The sequence below is a fragment of the Talpa occidentalis genome, unplaced genomic scaffold, assembly GCF_014898055.3.
Source record: "Talpa occidentalis isolate TD23 unplaced genomic scaffold, MPIMG_talOcc4v2.1 talOcc4.2, whole genome shotgun sequence".
NCBI classification, from domain to species: domain Eukaryota; kingdom Metazoa; phylum Chordata; class Mammalia; order Eulipotyphla; family Talpidae; genus Talpa; species Talpa occidentalis.
In genome coordinates, this window is record NW_023602073.1 from 72,151,474 (window position 1) to 72,170,434 (window position 18,961).

At 39.7% G+C, this 18,961-nt stretch overlaps 1 long non-coding RNA gene across 2 annotated transcripts; it reads left to right on the top strand.

The window, feature by feature from the left end:
- Nucleotides 1-4,261: 4,261 nt before the first annotated feature.
- On the top strand, nt 4,262-18,542 carry LOC119253343 (uncharacterized). 2 transcript variants are annotated; one of them, XR_005127049.2, is made up of 3 exons: nt 4,262-4,414; nt 14,823-14,970; nt 18,226-18,542. It is a non-coding gene; the product is annotated as an uncharacterized LOC119253343 (long non-coding RNA). The 2 variants fall into 2 exon arrangements; XR_005127048.2 differs by having other exon boundaries at nt 4,262-4,323.
- Nucleotides 18,543-18,961: the final 419 nt, after the last annotated feature.

The following is an 18,961-nucleotide window of genomic DNA, read 5'->3' on the forward strand; positions in this document are numbered from 1 at the left end:
ATAAGTATCAATAAATTCATAAAGATTAAAATCATACTATACAACTTCTATGACCAAAAAGGTACCAAAGTAGAACTCAACCAAAAAAGAAAGCAGGAAAAACTTCTAATATATATAGAATGAACTGTACACTACTGAGTGGCTATTGCATTAATAAGGAAATCAAAGAAGAAATACCTCAAGATAGATGTGGAGAAAAAGGAATTCTCCTGCACTGCTGGTGGGAGTGCAAACTGGTCCAACCGCTATGGAAAGCTGTGTGGAGATTCCTCAATCTACTAAAGATAGAGCTTCCATATGATCCAGCAATTCCACTCCTAGGTATTTACCCAAAGGACACAGAAACATCAATACCAAAGGGCACCTGCACCCCTATGTTGATAGCAGCACTATTTACAATAGCTAAGCTTTGGAAACAATCCAAATGCCCAAAAACAGATGACTGGATCAAGAAGATGTGGTGCATATACACAATGGAATATTATTCAGCAATCAAAAAAGATAAACACATGCAATTTGCAGCAACATGGATAGAGCTGGAAGGGATCATGCTCAGCGAAATAAGCCAGAAAGAAAAAGAAAAATACTGGATGGTCTCACTCATAGCAGGAATCTAGAAAACCTAAATAAGGGACCAGGAAAAAGAATAACTATACGAAAGAAAAAATCAAAATCAACAAACAACTATGAACCAGAGACACACTATGGGAGTAGGGGGGGCAAAGGAGGGATTGGGGTCAAAATAAGGGGGTTGCAATTGTATGGGGAATATAAAAATAAAATTTAAAAAAAGAAAAAAAAAGAAATACCTCAATACAAATGACAATGAGGACACAACCTTCTATAACTTAGGGGACACAGAAAAAGCATTAAAAAGAAGGAATTATATAGCATACAGGCCCAGAGTAACAAATAAGAAAGAGTTTAAATAAATAATCTCATCTGCCACCTTAAGGAACTAAAAAAAGAACAAACAAAACCAAAAGCCAAAAGAAGACAGGAAGCAGTAAAAATTAGAGCAGAAATAAATGAAGTAGAAATTTAAAAGACAGTTCAAAAGATTAATCAAACTAAAAGACAAACCTCTAGCTAGGATCACAAAACTCAAATAAATAGGATCAGAAATAAAAGATGAGAAGTTGCAACAGACATCTCAGAAATTAATAGGATTGTAGGAGACTGCCATGAATATTTATATGCCAGTAAGTTCAACAACCTAGAAGAGATGGACAGATTCTTTTAAATATACAATTATCCAAACTAAGTAGGGAAGAAATAGAAAACTGAACAGACCAACTACAAGTAAGAAAGTTGAAACAGTAATCAAAACTCACAAAAAAACAAAAATCCAAGATCAATTGACTTTACAAGTGAGTAAATTCGTCAAAGAAAGGCTAACATCTATCTTGCTCAAACTCTCAAAAATTTGAAAAAAAAAGGCAATATTTTAAAACAGTTTGTGAGATCAACATCAACCTGACACCAAAACAAAGTTATCACACACAAAAAAGAAAACTAGAGACCAATTTCCCTAGTGAACAAAGATGCAAAAAATCTTCAACAAAATCTCAGCAAACCAAATCTAACAATACATTAAAAACATCATATACCATAACCAATTGGGATTTATACCAGAGATTCAAAGATAGTTGAATATCTGAAAATCAATTAAGGTAATTCACCTTGTTGATAAAAGGAAAGATAAAAACCACATGATCGTATCAATAGATGCAGAGAAATCATTTGATAAGATTCAATGTTCATTTATGATGAAAACCCTAAAAAAACTGGTGATAGAAGGAACATACCTCAACATAATAAAGACCATAAATGATAAAATCATTCTCAGTAATGAAAAACTGAGTGTTTTCAACTAAGAACTGGTATAAGACAAAGATGTCCATTTTTACCCTATGATTCAATATGGTATTGGAAGTTCTAGCTAGACAATACAGATAACTAAATACAAAAGGAATCCAAATTGGGAAAGAAAGAAAGCTATCATTATTTGCAGATGACATGATAATATATAGGAAGAACCCTAAAGACTCTACTAAAACACTGATCAAAACAATAAATCAGTTCAGCAAATTGGCACACTACAAATCAATACACAAAAATCAGTAACTTTCCTTTATGCAAACAATAATCTAGAAGAGGAAGAAATTAAGAAAGCAGTCCCATTTACAATAGCACCAAAAATAATTAAATGCCAGGAATAAACTTAACAAAGGAGGTGAAGAACCTCTCCAAAGGAAATTATAAAACACTGTTGAAAGAAATAGAAGACATGAAGAAATGGAAAAAATTTTACTTACTCATGTATTATAAGACTAAACAGTGTCAAAATGGTCATCTTACTCAAAGCAATATATATATATATAACATATATAGTACAATTACTATCTTAGTTTCAATGGCATCCTTAAATGAAATAAAAAAGCATTACTGATATTCATATGAAATCCCAAAAGACCCCAATAGCCAAAGCAATTCTGACAAAAAAGAGGAAGCAAGGTGGCAGCACATGCCCAGACTTTAAACTGTACTACAACACTATAATAATCAAAACAGTATGGTCCTGGTACAAAAACAGATACACAGACTAATAGAATTGAAATTGGAATAGAATTGAAAGCCCAGAGATAAGTCCACATCTGTATGGGCAGTTAATCTATGACAAGGAGTCAATAATATACATTTGAGCAAGGAAAGCCTCTTTAATAAATGGTGTTGGGGAAACTGGGCGAGCATGCAAAAGAATAAAACTAGACTTCTTTCTCACAGCATAAACAAAAGTCAACTCAAAATGGATAAAAGACTTGGAAGTAAAATCTGAAAGCATAAAACACATTGAAGAAGAAGTAGATAAAATATTACAAAACACAGACTTCAGAGGTGCCTATGCATTTGTCTCCAGAAACAGGAAACCAAAAGAAAATGTAAACAATTGGGAATATACTAAACTAAAAAGCTTCTTTACTTTTAGAAGTAGTCAGAAAAATAAAAACATGTCCTGCTGAGTGGGGGAAAGTATTTGACCACATATCTGACAAGGGCTAAAATCCAAGACCTGCATAGAATCCATACAACTAAATGGAAAGAAAATAATCCAATCAAAAAATGGTCAGAAAAACTAAATGGACACTTCTCCAAAGAAGACAAATGGATGGCCAATGAGCACGTGATAAAATGCTCATCACTTATTGTCAGGGAACTGCAAATCAAAACCACAATATGATACAATCTCACATCAGTGAGAATGACCAATGTCAAAAAGGTCAGAAACAAGAAATGCTGATGAGGATGTGGAGAGAAAGGAAGTCTCTTACACTCTTGTGCAAATGTAGACTGGGTCAGTCCCTATGGAAAATAGAATGGTAGTTTCTCAAAATATTAAAAATGGATCTACCATATGACTCATCAATTCCACTCCTAGGAATCTACCCAAAGAATTCAAATACTAATTCAAAGGGAAACATGTTCATTGCAGCACTATTTACGATAGCCAAGCTATGAAAACAACCCGAGTGCCCAAATACAGATGAGTGGATCAGAAAAATGTGTGTGTGTGTGTGTGTGTGTGTGTGAAAGAGAGCTAGAGAGAGAGAAAGAGAGAATGCTACTCAACTTTCAAAATAGATAAACTCTTATCATTTGCAGCAATATGGTTGGAGCCAGAGGGATTATGCTAAGCAAAATAAATCAGAAGGAGGAAGACAAATACAGGATGGTGTGACTTATATGTGGAATATAGAGATACCCAGCAAATGATCATATAATCACAAGCTAACTACAAACCCTAGTGTAGGGTAAGGTAAAAAAAGTATCAGGCTTTTCTGTCCTCCCGCCATTAAGATAGATGATGGAAACCTTCAGTCCTGAATGCATGCCTGATGGCGGGCACCTGGAGTAGGGTGTGGGTATATGTAGGTGGGTACACCTGGGCTGAGAGACTGGGCTTATAAGGGCGGCATCACGGGAATGCCAGTGAAACAGCAGAGCAAAAGAGAGATCAGAAGAGAGCAAGCAGAGAAGCAAAGGCCACGAGAGAACGTGGAGAGCCCAGAAAAGCGAGGACTCTCAGGGGCCGCCTCCTGGCACCCCCGCACTCCTGCCTAACGTGTACCTAGTAAATTCCAATAAAAACCCTGAAAAAGCCACCAAGGGCTCCTAGGACTCTCCTTTAATACGTCTGCTTGGGTCATAAAGATCCTGCCCAGGTCATAAAGATCCCGCTCAGTGCCAGTCCTGCCGCTACATCTAGAAAGCTGACTACAGGACAAAGACTGCCAGGGCAGGAGGAGAAGGCCTAAGAACAAAGTAAGGAGGTTGCACAATGATGATGGATGCTTTGGTGGCAGGTGTGGTGTAGTAACAACAGCTGAAGAAGATCCTGCCCATCCGAAAACAAGTAATGATGTAAACCATTGGTACCTCAATTAATTAAAACTAAAACCATGGTAGGGGCTAAGGAGATATTTAAAGATAAATAACCTTCTTATCCTCAAAGAGCTTATGTTTTTATGGAATCAGTGGAATAAGGATGGAGAATAATTATGAAGAAATTATCAGAGTTTCATGGTATAACATGGGCTGGATTATGGGCAGCTTATAAATGTCAAAGACTTTCAAAATAAAGGCACTTCACTTTTGGATGGAATAGTTGGGAGGAAATCCACCCAAGGAAAGGAATTTGATCCTTTCCTGGCAAGTTTCATGATAGTTGCAGAGATAAATAAGAGAGTAATTCAGGCCTTGAGAAAAAGAAAAAACTAAGGCATGACAAGGGATTTTTTTGTTTCCTTGAACAAAGTCAGATTCAAAATCCAGGCTCAGAAGTTCCCACCTGTCACAAAAAAAAGCAATTAGGAAAGACTGTGCTACCAGTAATGAGAAAGTCATGGGGACATGAAAAGTGGTCATTTGTCACCATGCTTCCTCCATTTATTGGGGACAAACTCTTACCCAGTGTATAATTTGGGACAGAGCTGATAAAACTGATTCTCAAAGCACGTAGCTCATTCTTGTTGGTGTAGGGGAAGTCCATATATATCTGTGGTTAAAAGCTAGCAGACTTAAAAGACTCAGATCAAAAGTGACCTGCATGTCAGATACCTCATGCCAGAATACCACAGGTAGGTTACCCTCATGAGTTCCTGAAAGGAGTAACAATGAACAGTGGTTTGCATTTACCCAGATGTGTGCCAAATGTGTATGATGGTGATGGTGACGATGATGGTGATAGAGATTTGATCCTAAATTGACCTTTATTAAGGATGTCTGTGTCACTGCTGCTGTGTTAATTACTGGGAAATCAAAGGTGAGAAGATTGGTTCATTCACCTTTATCTGCCTAGAGCCTTCCTGGAGGAGTAGGCCTTAGATGAGTTTTACTGGATGACTATAAGGATAGTTATGAAATAGTTGATGCTAGAAGAAAGTTCGAATGGGCATTTTTCAGTCAAAAGATAAGAAAGGTCTGTATAATAATTTTACTAACCTTACTTATGAAATAAGAGAAAGTAAACACACAGAATTAATTGGTGGTAAGTAACATGGATCATAACAACACTATGATATAAGGATGTAATGCATGCACAAAAACATTATCAATTTTATTTTAAAAAATCTTCAAATGTGGACATGTCACAATCTGTATTTCATTACCCACAAAAAATCAAAGTTTTTCTTAGGTCCAACTGAAAATTGCATGCCTTCAATTTGGATCATGTACCATTGTGTAAACATTTATTGCAACGATTACCCTATTACAGGCAGAGATGCTGATAGGGCAGCAAAGAAGTCATAATAACTTTACTTATTAAATAAGAGAAAATGAACACCCAAAATTTCTAAATACATTTTCAACTTACAATACTTTCAACTTATAATCAGGATGTAACCTCTTTATAAGTAGAGAAAGATCTGTATAACAATTATAATAACCTTATGAAGGGGCGGAGCAGATTTTCTAATCCAGCAGACCAGGTAAAGGAGGAGTCCTGGAGCCCTCAGTGGCTTTTGCAGGCTTTTATTGGGATTTACCAGGTACACAGCAGGCCTCCCAGCCCCCAGCAAGTCTTCACTCTAACCTGGCTCTCTGGCGTACTCTGGTGACCTTGTTCTCTGCTCCTCTCGTGGTTCTGCTCTCTGCTTCTCCTGCTTCTGCTGGCATCCCCATGACGCCGCCCTTATAAGTCCAGTCTTAGCCCAGGTGAATTCCATCTACGTATGCCCACATCCTACTTCAGGTGCCCGCCATCAAGCATGCATTCTGGACTACAGTGTTCCGTCATCTATCCTAATGGCGGGAGGGCAGAAAAGCCTGACACTTATTAAATAAGAGAAAATAAACACACAAAAATATCTGGGGTAAGTAACATGGATCAAAACAGTATGATATTGGGCCTCCCGGGTGGCGCAGCAGTTGAGCACTGGGTTGCGAAGCTGCCTGCAGCCTCTGCGGCGCCGGTTCGATCCCAGGCCGCTCCCCGGCCACCGGAGGCGGGTCCCACATGGCGCGCAGACCTCTCCTGCCGCCCGCTGCTCCCCTCAGCAGTGTACTTCGGTCCTTCTGCCTGCTCTGCTCCCCGCTCTGGCTCTGGTGAATTCTCTCACCCTCCCGCGCTTCTGACTGTACCCAGTGCTTGTATAAATAAATAAATAAATGAATAAATAAATAAATCTTAAAAAAAAAACAGTATGATCTGAGGATGTAATGCTATGTAAAATTATATTCAATTATTTGTGTCTTCATGGTGGCATTACTCTTTTAGAAGTATCTATGCTAAATTGAATGATGTAAGAACTACCAACATACCTTTGTAGGGAAGAATTCTGAAGCAATGAGCTTCAATAGGAGACAGGGGATGGAAGCCAGTGAATAAATGCAGGGGTTAGCCTTGACTTGTATAGTCAGTCATCCTGAGTAACAGGTAAGTAGGCAAATCCAAGTAGGTGAATATGTGTATAGGACTTAAAGTCTCTTCTGGCTTCTTTTATCTTCTGAATAAAATAAAAAGCAAGGTCATCTACCAAGAGTGACTATGGTAGAAGTGCTGGAGATTTGAGGAGTATATCTGCCAAAGTATATTTGGGATGAGAGGCAATAAATTAGTAACTGACACCAGAAAATACAAGAAAACATGAAATACTGTGGTCATGTATGAGAATGAGGGAGCAAATGAATGTCTGGGCAGCATTACCAGTCCTGTTGAGGTTAGCGGTTAGTGGTCATAGATTTAAAGTGAGATTAATCAGCAGGGTTGCTGTTTTTCTCCATCCACTTTCCGTAGTATAGGTTTGTGGATAGAATAAGTGGAAGCTTTAATTTAGCTGGGGTTGGGGTTTTACCCTTTGAATTTGGCCAAGTGAGCGAAGCAAGGGACTGAGGTCATGGGCAAAGGGAGCAATTGTAATAATTGACCATGGAATTTTAACTGCGTAAGAGGGGACATGAGGACATAAGAGAAGAGGACAGTAAATTGATTATGTTTAGAGGAGGTGAGTGTCAAAGATGGCTAAAGTTGATGTGACAACCCTCACATCTTGCCACCAATAACTATTAATTTTTCCATTCTACTTTTACTTCACTGACCTCTTTTTACTTCACTAACAGCAATTTAATCTCCTCCAAATTAATGTATTTGACTTCAATCCGACTTGGCAAGTGATGGATTTCATAATGTGCAGAGGAGCCAGCCTGGGGCTTGGGGCTTATCACAGTAAGGTGATACTAGAGGAGCGTTCAGTTAAGGTTTATATTCCTGATTTGTGGCTTAGTGAGGAAGCAGTCAAGAGGAAGTGTTCGAGACACAATAAAACACTTGATTAGGAGTTGATTCTGCCCCCTTTAATAGTACTTTGAATAGAGCAGATAGTTGTTTAGTATGTTTGAAGAATAAAATTGTATGCATAAACGAATGGCATTCTCAGCATAAAGTGATTGAAAACACTATTTTGCTGAGTGAGAAAATAAGTAGTGGCAGCGGAAATGATGAAAAGGGATGGATTGATAAATAATAAAATTAAAACCAGCAGGACCTGATGGGGACATTGAACAAAAGGAAACAGATGTGGAGAAGAGCAATAATGGTGCCCAGACTTCTTTTTTTTAAATATATTTTATTTTATATAATTCTTACATCATTTTTCATTTTTGCACAATGTATGCATTTTCATTTTGGTTATATTCCCCATACAATTCCTATCCCCCTTATTTTGACCCTAATCTCTCCTTTCCCCCCAACCCCCCTGGGTAGTGTGTCTCAGATTTATAGTTGCTTGTTGATTTTGATTTTTTCTTTATTATAATTAGTCTTTTTCCTGGTCCCTTATTTAGGTTTTTTTAAATCCTGCTATGAGTGAGACCACCCAGTATTTTTCTTTTTTCTTTCTGGCTTATTTCACTCAGCATGATCCCTTCCAGCTCCATCCATATTGCTGCAAATTGCATGAGTTTATCTTTTTTGGTTGCTGAGTAATATTTCATTGTGTATATGTACCATATCTTCTTGATCCACTTATCTATTTTGGGGCATTTGGGTTGTGTTCAATTCCTCAACCTACTAAAGAAAGAGCTTCCATATGATCCAGCAATTCCACTCCTAGTTATTTACCCAAAGGACACAGAAACATTAATTCAAAAGGGCACCTGCACCGCTGTGTTTATGGCAGCACTATTTATAATAGCTAAGCTATGGAAAAAAACCCAAGTGCCCAGACTTCTAATGACTAATGAGGTGGGTGACAATGTCCTTCAGTAAGATAAGGGATGGAAGAAGGGCGAATATTGGCTCTGTTTGGAGTCAATGGAGGGTGAATTAGCTGTGATTTTGAACTACCGGTGAGATATTGATGTGGAGGTGTTCAGTGGGAAAATGGAGGAATGAGTTTAATAATTATCAGAACTTGAATTTTGGAAATTAAAGTCCCTCAAGCAAAAGCAGGTGGGACCCACAGCAGAGGATGAACATGTGAGTGATTATTAGAGTAATATTGTTGTCGGCAACTCCTGAAGAGCAGTTATGGGGTGAATGAATCCAACGACAGAAGATAAAATCCTGACGAACTTTGATATCTAATGATCAAGAGGAAGAAGAGTCATTCAGGAGACTTAAGAAAAAGCAATTCAAGATGTATTAGAAAAATTCAGAAAGTTAACAGAATAGAGATCTTAGAGGAAGTGGTTAATACAGTCAGATATCAAGAAATGTTACTGGAATTGTGACCTGAAAAGAGCTTGTTAGACTGAAAAACTCAAGACACTAAGCTCTTCAGGGAGATGCTTCTTTGGAATGGTGGAGGCCAAAATTAGATTAGAATAGATTGAGTTGCGAATTGAAGGAAAGTGGAAGAAACAAGAAAAAACACTTTTCCAAGTAGCTTGACTATAAAATGGAAGGAGATCGAGTAAGGGTCATAGAAACATGTAATTAATTTGTAGGTTAAGCATTCATGAGCATGTTGGTAAAGTGAGAGGAAATGACCAGAAGTTCAAGGTATAGAAGAGATCTAAAGAATAATGTTCCATTAGCAAAACCAGGTAAAATCTAAAGCACTGAAGGATGCTAACCTCTTCCCCTGTGGGGAGGAGCAAAGGATGGTTGATGAAAGCATACTTATGGCTGCTTTGCTTAATCTACCCTTGGCTCCACCACTTCTCATTATCTAATTCCATGCATTCAGGCTTCTGAGTTTACTGCTACAACTATACTTTGCAAAGTTTCAAGTATTTTACAAATTCAAATTCAGTGGCACCTTCACAGTTATCTCCTTCAAAGCCTCAGAGTCATATTAACCCTATTGAACAGCCTCTCATTCCTAAAACTCTCATGCCCTGATTTCTGTGATTCGGTGGCATTCTACTTCATCTCTCAGTTAATTTTTCAGTCTTTATATTGGCTTCATTTTGTTGTTTTGTACTGTAAATGTGGATATGCTCCTAAGATCCGTGTCTTCAGCTTTCATCTTTATAAAGATGGCATTCAAAGATATATCCCCAACCCCTGTGATATGATTTCAGTTGCCTAAGACTCTGCTGTTCAGGCCTCTTGCTCAAAAGATTGGTTACAAATGGAACAGGTCCGTTGGAATCACTGCGCTCTGTGAATAGCAACAATGCAGGAAGGAAATAGAAGTGATCAGTGATGACTGACCAGTTCCAATATATGATTCCAATACATGACTATGATTAAGAGACTATGGCACAGATATGAAAGCCAACAAATCCAGTATCATTTGGAGTGGGCACAGGATAAAGGTGAATGTCAGTCTACCAGGGGATAGAGAGAAAATGAAAAAGTAAATTCATATTAATGACAAATAAAACCAGAACCACTTTACTCAGTAAAGGACACATGTCAGTAAAGACACATATGCTTTGAAGAGAGATTCGTAGAAAGCCTAACAAGATCAGGATAAGGTGACATAAAGATAGGTGGAAAGGCAATTGATAAAGGCGTTATCTAAGACAGAGCTGTTGGTACATAGGGTCCACCACTTATACACGAATGGACTTAAACAGTAAAGTCTAAATGAAAGAACAGATTTTAATGTTATAAATCAATGTAATATGATATGCAAAGTAAAATAATATTGAGATGCTCTTACACACCCACTAGGGTAACTAAAATTCTAAAACTGACAATTCCAGATACTGACAAGGATGTAGAAGCAAGTGGAGAGACACAGTCTCTTTAGAAAATAGTCTGGTGGTTAGCCATACTTTTATCATAAGTTCCAGCAAACCGACTCTTCAGTATTTACTCAGGAGAAATGAAAACACATGTCCATACAAAGACCTAAACGCAAATTTCAAGTCATAATAACCAGAAACATCAAATGACTCAACTGTCTATCGACCAGTATAGGAATAAATAAAATTTAGCATATGTATGCAATGGCATACTATTCAACCAAAGAGAAAGAGCAAACCACCGACACACAACATGAGTGAATGTTAAAAACATTATGCTAAAGTGAAAGAAGCCAAGCACCATAGAATATAACCTCAAACTACCTGCTGCTGAAAGTTTAGCAAAAGCTCTGTTTCAAGAAACTATATTTCTATTTGAAAACCAAATCTTTTGTCTACCATTTCAGTATATCAGAATGAGCAAAGAGGTTTTTTTAAATTTAATTTTATTTTATATATTTTTTACATCATTTTTCATTTTTGCACAATGTATGCATTTTCATCTTGGTTATATTCCCCATGCAATTCCCACCCCCCCTTATTTTGACCCTAATCCCTCCCCCCAACTCCATAGTGTGTCTCTGGTTTATAGTTGCTTGTTGATTTTGATTTTTACTTTATTATAATTAGTCTTTTTCCTGACCCCTTATTTAGGTCTTCTAAATTCCTGCTATGAGTGAGACCATCCGGTATTTTTCTTTTTCTTTCTGGCTTATTTCGCTGAGCATGATCCCTTCCAGCTCCATCCATGTTGCTGCAAATTGCATGAGTTTATATCTTTTTTGGTTGCTGAGTAATATTCCATTGTGTACATGTACCACATCTTCTTGATCCAGTCATCTATTTTGGGGTATTTGGGTTGTTTCTATAGCTTTTGAATTAATGATTCTGTGTCCTTTGGGTAAATACCTAGGAGTGCAATTGCTGGATCATATGAAAGCTCCATCTTTAGCAGGTTGAGGAATCTCCACACAGCTTTCCACAGTGCAGGAGAGTTCCTTTTACTCCACATCCTCGCCACAATTTGTTGTAGCTAATTTTTTTAATATGTGCCATTTTCACTGATTTAGGATGGTATCTCATTGTAGTTTTGATTTGCATTTCCCTGATTACAAGTGATGCTGAACATTTTTTCATACGCTTGTTGGCCATTTGCATTTCTTCTTTGGAGAAGTTCCTTTTTTAGCTCTTATGCCTATTTTTTGACTGGATTGTTTACTTTGTTTTTTTGGTTTTTTTTTGAGTCTCTTCAGCTCTTTGTAGACTTTTGTATTCAGTCCTTTATCATTAGTGTTGTGTGCAAAAATGTTCTCCCAGTCGGTGGGGTATCTCTTTGTTTGGTTACTGTCTCTTTGAGCAAAGAGTTTTACACTTAGGAAAGTTACAGAAAAGAACAAAAATATCTGCAAGCTGTAATTATTTTACAAAGTGTAAATTTTTTCCTATCAAGAAGTATCTGCAGGGCCTCCCCGGTGGCGCAGCAGTTGAGCGCTGGGTTGCGAAGCTGCCGGCGGCCTCTGCGGCGCCGGTTCGATCCCCGGCTGCTCCCCGGCCACCGGAGGAGGGTCCCACATGGCGCGCAGACCTCTCCTGCCGCCCGCTGCTCCCCTCAGCAGTGTACTTCGGTCCTTCTGCCTGCTCTGCTCCCCGCTCTGGCTCTGGTGAATTCTCTCACCCTCCCGCGCTTCTGACTGTACCCAGTGCATGTATAAACAAAACAAACAAACAAATTAAATAAATAAATAAATAAAACATGCCTCTATTAAAAAAAAAAAAAAGAAGTATCTGCAAATGGGATTCAGCATTTGGTTAATATTTCTTTAATGAGGAGTTTCAGAGTATTTACCATCATTTTTGGAATGGTAGAGGAGCACATAGTGCATAACTGGTTTTAACTTCTGCCCTTGAATAGGTGTTATTAAGCAAAATATTAGCAAAGCTGATCACTCGCTTAGATTACCTAGGCTTTATGTCTGTATCACACCCAACTCAACTCCCACAAGCCCCCCTCCTCTTCAGCCTCTGTCTACCTCGTGTATTAGCCAGCTGTGTGGTTAACCAGATGTCTGCACCCTCCTGACTAGTTGATGGCTCACCATGATGATGTGACCACAAGAACATAATAGCCCCGTTTGTCAGATGCAGAGAGAAAAGGAGAAGGAAAAACTTTATGTCCTTTCTTCCTTGAAAAATATGAGAATTTATAAATTTAGTATAGCCCAAAACAGACCTACTCCAATGTCTTTCTCTTAAAGATGCTTCACCTTTAAGATCCTTTTCTGCCCTCAGCACCAACTTCAACATCAGGGCTAAAGAAAAATTAAGCAGAATCACTCATTCCTCTGTTACTGTAGTGGAAATTTCTCTAAATTTCTTCTAACACTCATAGATCAGCAAGTCCAAATAGTGAGAGACAGAAAGAGAGAGAGAGAGGGAGGGAGGGAGGGAGGGAGGGAGGGAGGGAGGGAGGGAAGAGGAGAAAGAGGAAACTAATAATGGGGTGAGGGGAGGAAAGCACTTCTACAGGGACGCTACCTCTCAATAATATTTCTAAATGTTCATTTTTACTTTGTTTACATTTTAAAAGGACAGGTTTATTAGCAAAAGGAGAATGAAAAAGAAAGGCACCTGCATAGTCACAGGTGGGCAGGAGAGCTGCTAAATATTCCTTTTTAATTGCTCTTTAAATGCCATGGAAAGGGTTTAGCATTTTATGGCTGATGGAGCGAAGGTAAGACAGGAATCTTTAGAGATGCTGAAAATGCACCTGTGACTAAAAGTCATTGAGCTTAATCACCCATGTTTCTGTCGGCAGCACATATTAGAAAATTGGGTGTGCTCATCACAAGCACAAGCATAATTCAGTCGCCATGTCCTTTCTCATCCATAGTCACATCAGTAATTAAATATGGAGGCAAATCTCAGAGGTGTTTATCATCCTCTTAGGGAGTGATTTCCAGAGGACAAGTACAGATGACTATACACTGTTTTTATAGCTTGTAAAATCAAATACAACATATCTGAGCAATGTAGACTTAAAATAGACAAATACATGAAGTTACTAAATTCCATTAGTAAGACGTGTATTAAATCCATTGCTGTCTCTCAGTGACTCACAGAGAGGCCTCGACTCCTGCAGGTTTTGTCACTTGAGCAAGTGTGGGAGCATCTGCCCAGCATCCTCTCTGCCTGCTGTACTGAAGGTTTCCATTCTCTTCAAAACTTCAACTCTACCCTCATTCTCCTCACGCTTCCCAGCAAACCTTCCTGAATCCAAGCTTCCAACATCTACCTTTTCCCTCAGTTATGCGTATTCCTATTGCCTCATCTATGGATATGGACAGAGATATAGAGCTATATGATAGCTGTGCTTATCACATTGTGGTGGAATTCTTTGCTCTAGACATGCAAAAAGAAAATAATATTCAATGTCGTAACTGACCTAACTGCTTTCGTCCTAAAGAAGTGGCATAATGTCTTCCCAGAAGTGTTTGCAAAGTACATCAAAAGGCAGCATTTGGTACAAAAGATAATGCCACCAGGGCCTATTTAGCAGACTATCAAGAAAGGAAGAAATAGTTCAACTCGACTACAAACCGAATATACTAGAAAGAGGTTAGGAGAATAGGGCAAGAGCGAGATCTGAGAGGAAAGGAAAGATGGAGTTAAGGCAGAACTACTAGCAGGGAGACCAGGAGCCTGTGGAGAAGCCCCTGATGCCAGCAGTTACAGAACATTTAAGAACAGGAATATATAATTTGGACATTGTATTTACTGCCCTATGACTCTGCTAGGTACCTCCATCCCTCACTCCACATCTTCAGGGGACCTGCCACACATATAAACACACAGTGTGCTTTTCTCACATGGCAAAGCGTCCAAGTCAGCTCAAAGCAGAAGCATCTTGCAGAGGCCAGCCATGAATAACGGCAGGTCAGGAGAACACCATGTAAGAACCCCGGGGGACTAGAGGAAAAGTAAAGTTCCCTCCAGGAACCCCCACAGGAAGGAGTGTAGGTCCCCTGGCTGATTTGAACCAACTGTTATTTAAATGTCAGTAGATATAATTATCCTGCCTGACAGAGCTTATCTTTGCTAACTTTTTTTCCTGTCTCCTCTTCTAGACTACAAGCATCACAATAGAAAGATGATATCTTCTTGTTCTTAGATTCCCCGGTGGTGTACACAGTGCTGGACTCTTTAAAGAGGATTTTCAGAAGATCTCTAAAAATGGAATCTAACTTAGCAGCCCAATATGTCAACTTCCCAAAGGTATTTATTTTTCCAAAAAGCCATCAAAGAGAGGGTTTCAGCAGAACGTGAAGATATATTTTAGAAGAAATCTGGGCCTCCCTGGTGGCACAAGGGTTTAAGCACCGCACTATGAAGTAATCCTCAGCACAAGTTCGATCCCCAGCCAGCCAGGGAGAAAACCACATGGCGAGGCAGACCTCTCCTGTCTCGCCTGCTGCTCCCCTCAGCAGTGTGTTTCAGTCAGTCTCCCTGTTCTGTTTCCCGCTCTGTCTCTGGTGGATCCTCTCGCTCCCCGCATCTCTGGCCTGAGCCCTATAAATCACAGCACATAGAGAATGGTCTATTTGCCAAGCTTGAGATCCAGCCATCACTGACCTTTCTGCAGGATTCCCATCCTCATATGGAACAAAGAGTGAGAGACTCAACCATTTTACCCTATTGTCCTTTCACATGTCAAATTCAAAGTGTTTAATGAAACCAAAGCATTTCAAGCAATCGCCATATTCAATATGACTGTCTTGCAATGTTTACTTTTATGCAATAACCTTGAACTGCAGCAAGTAGAATGAAAGTCATTTTGGAGGCTAAAATGTAGGTCAGGTATCTGGGTTTAAGTTCGTGGAAGGAGCGCACTCCCCCCAGCACTAGCTTCCTTCCCCTGAGGTTACTGTAAGAACATGTCTGTTTCCGACAGATGTGAGAAGCAAGTTTGGGTCTGAGAATGCTCTTCTGTGGCTCCCACATGGGGCACGTAGCAGTCAAACTGAAACATCATCCTTCTGCACACGAGTGAGTCAGAGACATTTCCCAGCCTGCACCTCCTCCTGTTACCAAGGACCTTGTTCAACTGGGCTAGCCATTAGAGAGAACAAATTGACCAGAATAGACTGAAAGGGTCTTATACACAATGAACCCCAATTATTGGTTTGCAGGAAGAGTGGCCCAGAGATGGCGCTTGGGTAGATCATGCCTAATAATTCCTTGAGTGATTGCTCTTCCAGATTGGGAATACAACGCCTAGGCTAATCAAATATCGAGATAGTGAAGAGTGATCCGGGCAAGAAATATTTTCAAAGAAGATAATCATATACATGTGGCATTTCCTATAACTATTATAACAAATTGCTGCAAACTCAGTGGATTAAAACAACACATGTTTACCCTCTTGCAGGTGATTGAGCCAAAAATCAAATCAGTACGCCTGTGCTCTCTTTAGGGGAGAAACTTTTCTCTGAATATTTCAAGTTTCTAGAGCTATACTCTTGGACAGGTGCCTTCTTCCATGTTCAAAGTATGTCACTCTCACCTGTTTCCAGTCATCATGTCATAGTATCCTCTTCTGCCATCAAACATCAAATCTCCTTCTTCCTCCCTCTGTGAAGGACACTCATGACTGGATAATCCAGGAAGGTCAACCCATCTCAATATCTTTTGCCTAAATCACATTTTGTAAGGTCCTTTTGCCATATAAGGTAACGGGCACAGGCTCCAAGGATCAGCATGTGGATATCATTAGGGGCTATTATTTAGCCTTCTAAAGGATGCAAGAAAGACTTTTTTCAAAGAAGAAAACAATCAACTCCACCCTACAGCACTTGAACACAATTGAACAATGAGTCTCTTGGTTATTTAGGAAGCAATAATTAAGATTATTCTCATTATGAATGTCAGTTCATTGCCATATTTTAGGCACGGAAGTGCTTGTTAATACAGAATTCTGGCAAATAAATAAAATCAGAGGTTCAGTTCTATTTGACTTTGGAGTAAATAGGCATATGATTGTTTTGTTCAGTAAGAGCATCCTAAAATCTTTGAAACCTTAGTGCAAATAGTAGAATGAGAAATAATCTGCTTTTCCAAGAAGCAAGCTTGTTGCCTTGCAACAAGCCATGTCTTGAAACCCTCTATTTTTTTTCTGAGAAATGCACACAGTTAGTCCCTAATTATGCAAATATAAAATGAAGCAACTTGAGAGGCTGCAGTTCCTGGGGATTAAATTGCTCTTTGTAAAAGGTGATTTGAAAGGTCATTTATATTAGCGGCAGAGTTGCATCTCCACAGAAGATGCCCTTTGTAGAAAAATGCCTTCCTAACTCCCCATATATTGTGCTTTTCTGCACTGTTGCATGTTACAGAGATAGGTGTTGGTGTATTTTTAATCAGCAATTGTTGAAATAATCAGAAATGCAGCAATAATATAAAGGCACAATTTTAACTGCTGTTAAAAACCAGAACAAAAAATAGAATTAGACTAGACATAACTGAAAGTTCGATGCAGGAGGCCTGAATGCAAAAACCCACCAGGAAGCCTACCTGGGGGCAGGAATGCAGACGCCTGCCTAGAAAATTCAGACAATGAATCCCTCCCTGCCCTAGAATCTTTTCCTACCGTGCAAACCCAATCTCCCACCTGACCTCTCCTCACCGCTGGCAACATGCATGACTTCAACCCCCACCTTGGGTCCCTGAATTCTGCCCAGGGCACAATAAATTTCCCCTTCCTTTGAGAAAGTTTAGTCTGGCTCTCCTTTTCTTTACCACGCCGAAACTTTCAATAACCCACTTCATCTAGGCTCACAAATTTAAGGCTGAATGAACACCAAAAAATGTAACAATGCTGGGCTATTGTAGTCTGAAATCATTGCTCTTAAGACCTGTCCTCATGACTATGGCCATGCAGTAAATGGCTGTGTTCTCCAAGCCTCCCTCAAGAGACTTGGCTGTTCCTGGCTGCCTGTTGGGAGATTATCAGGCCAGAGCATTTACATGTGGCCTCAGGGCATTATCAGAGTTGCTGAGCATTTTGCATGGCAATTGGCATCCCCCAGAATAATCAGAAGAAAACGGGTGGAAACTACATTTTTGTGACCTAGTCTTGACAGGCATAGCCCCTGACAGGAGTTACCAGAACCACACCTGCAACTGCCTAGATAGGGCAAAGATTGGTTATCCAAAACCAGACAGTCAACTAAGGAAGAAAGCAATACAAGAGACACCAGAGTGAAGTGAAGATGTTGCTCAGTGATTTCCAGAAACCACTAGAGAAAAGACTTGATAGAGAACTAGACTTCCTATATTCATGCAAGATGAGAGCCATTACTGTAAGGTCAAGGCCGGGGCAGCGATGAGGCAGAGGGAGTGTTATAAGCCACCTTCCCTTTGGTGGTGACGGGATTTGTCTTTCCCAATGTCCTGACGGCTTTGGTCTGGAGTGGGGGTGGGGTCCACAAAGCCTGTGTGGGATTAGCTCAGAACATCCTTTCCCCCTAACAGGAGGAACTTGAAACTGCGGCCACCTGCATCCCGGCCACCTGCATCCCGGCCACCTGCATCCCAGGAGCTGGTTCTACCAGGGAGCTGGTTCTACCAGGGAGCTGGTTCTACTGGGGTTGCACTACTCCAGATAAGCAGCCATGAAAGAAAAATAAGCTCCAAGAGAGAACAACTTCTTTGAAAAGCAACTTCACACCACCTCCCACCAAGGCCAGACCCAGTCCTATAAAAGATTACCCTCATGCCCTGAGGGACAAGATTTCTCCAACCCCTGCAGGGGTGGGTGAACTTCGCTGGGGCGCAATAAACTTTTTGCCTGTGAGAAATTTAGCCTGGCTTTCCTTTTCTTTACCGCACCAATTCTTTCAATTACAACTGGGGTTCTTAATGGAAGTTGGTAAAATCAAGAACATACTGGTTTATTTCCAAAGAACGTAAAACTTAAAACTCCATATTGGATGAGGGAGCAAATATTGGAATAAACTGGGCTTCCCTGGTGGCCTAGGGGTTAAGTCTCAGCACTATCACCTCCATGGCCTGAACTCAATCCCCGGCCAGGGAGCTACCCATATGTGCAACAGACCTCTCCTGTCTCACCCAGCTGCTCCCCTCAGCAGTGCATTTCAGTAGATCTGCCTGTTCTGCTCCCCACTCTATATCTGGTGAATCTTCTCACCCCCTGAATCTCTGGCCGACACCCCGGTTCTTCTACACAAAAAAATTATATACACATATG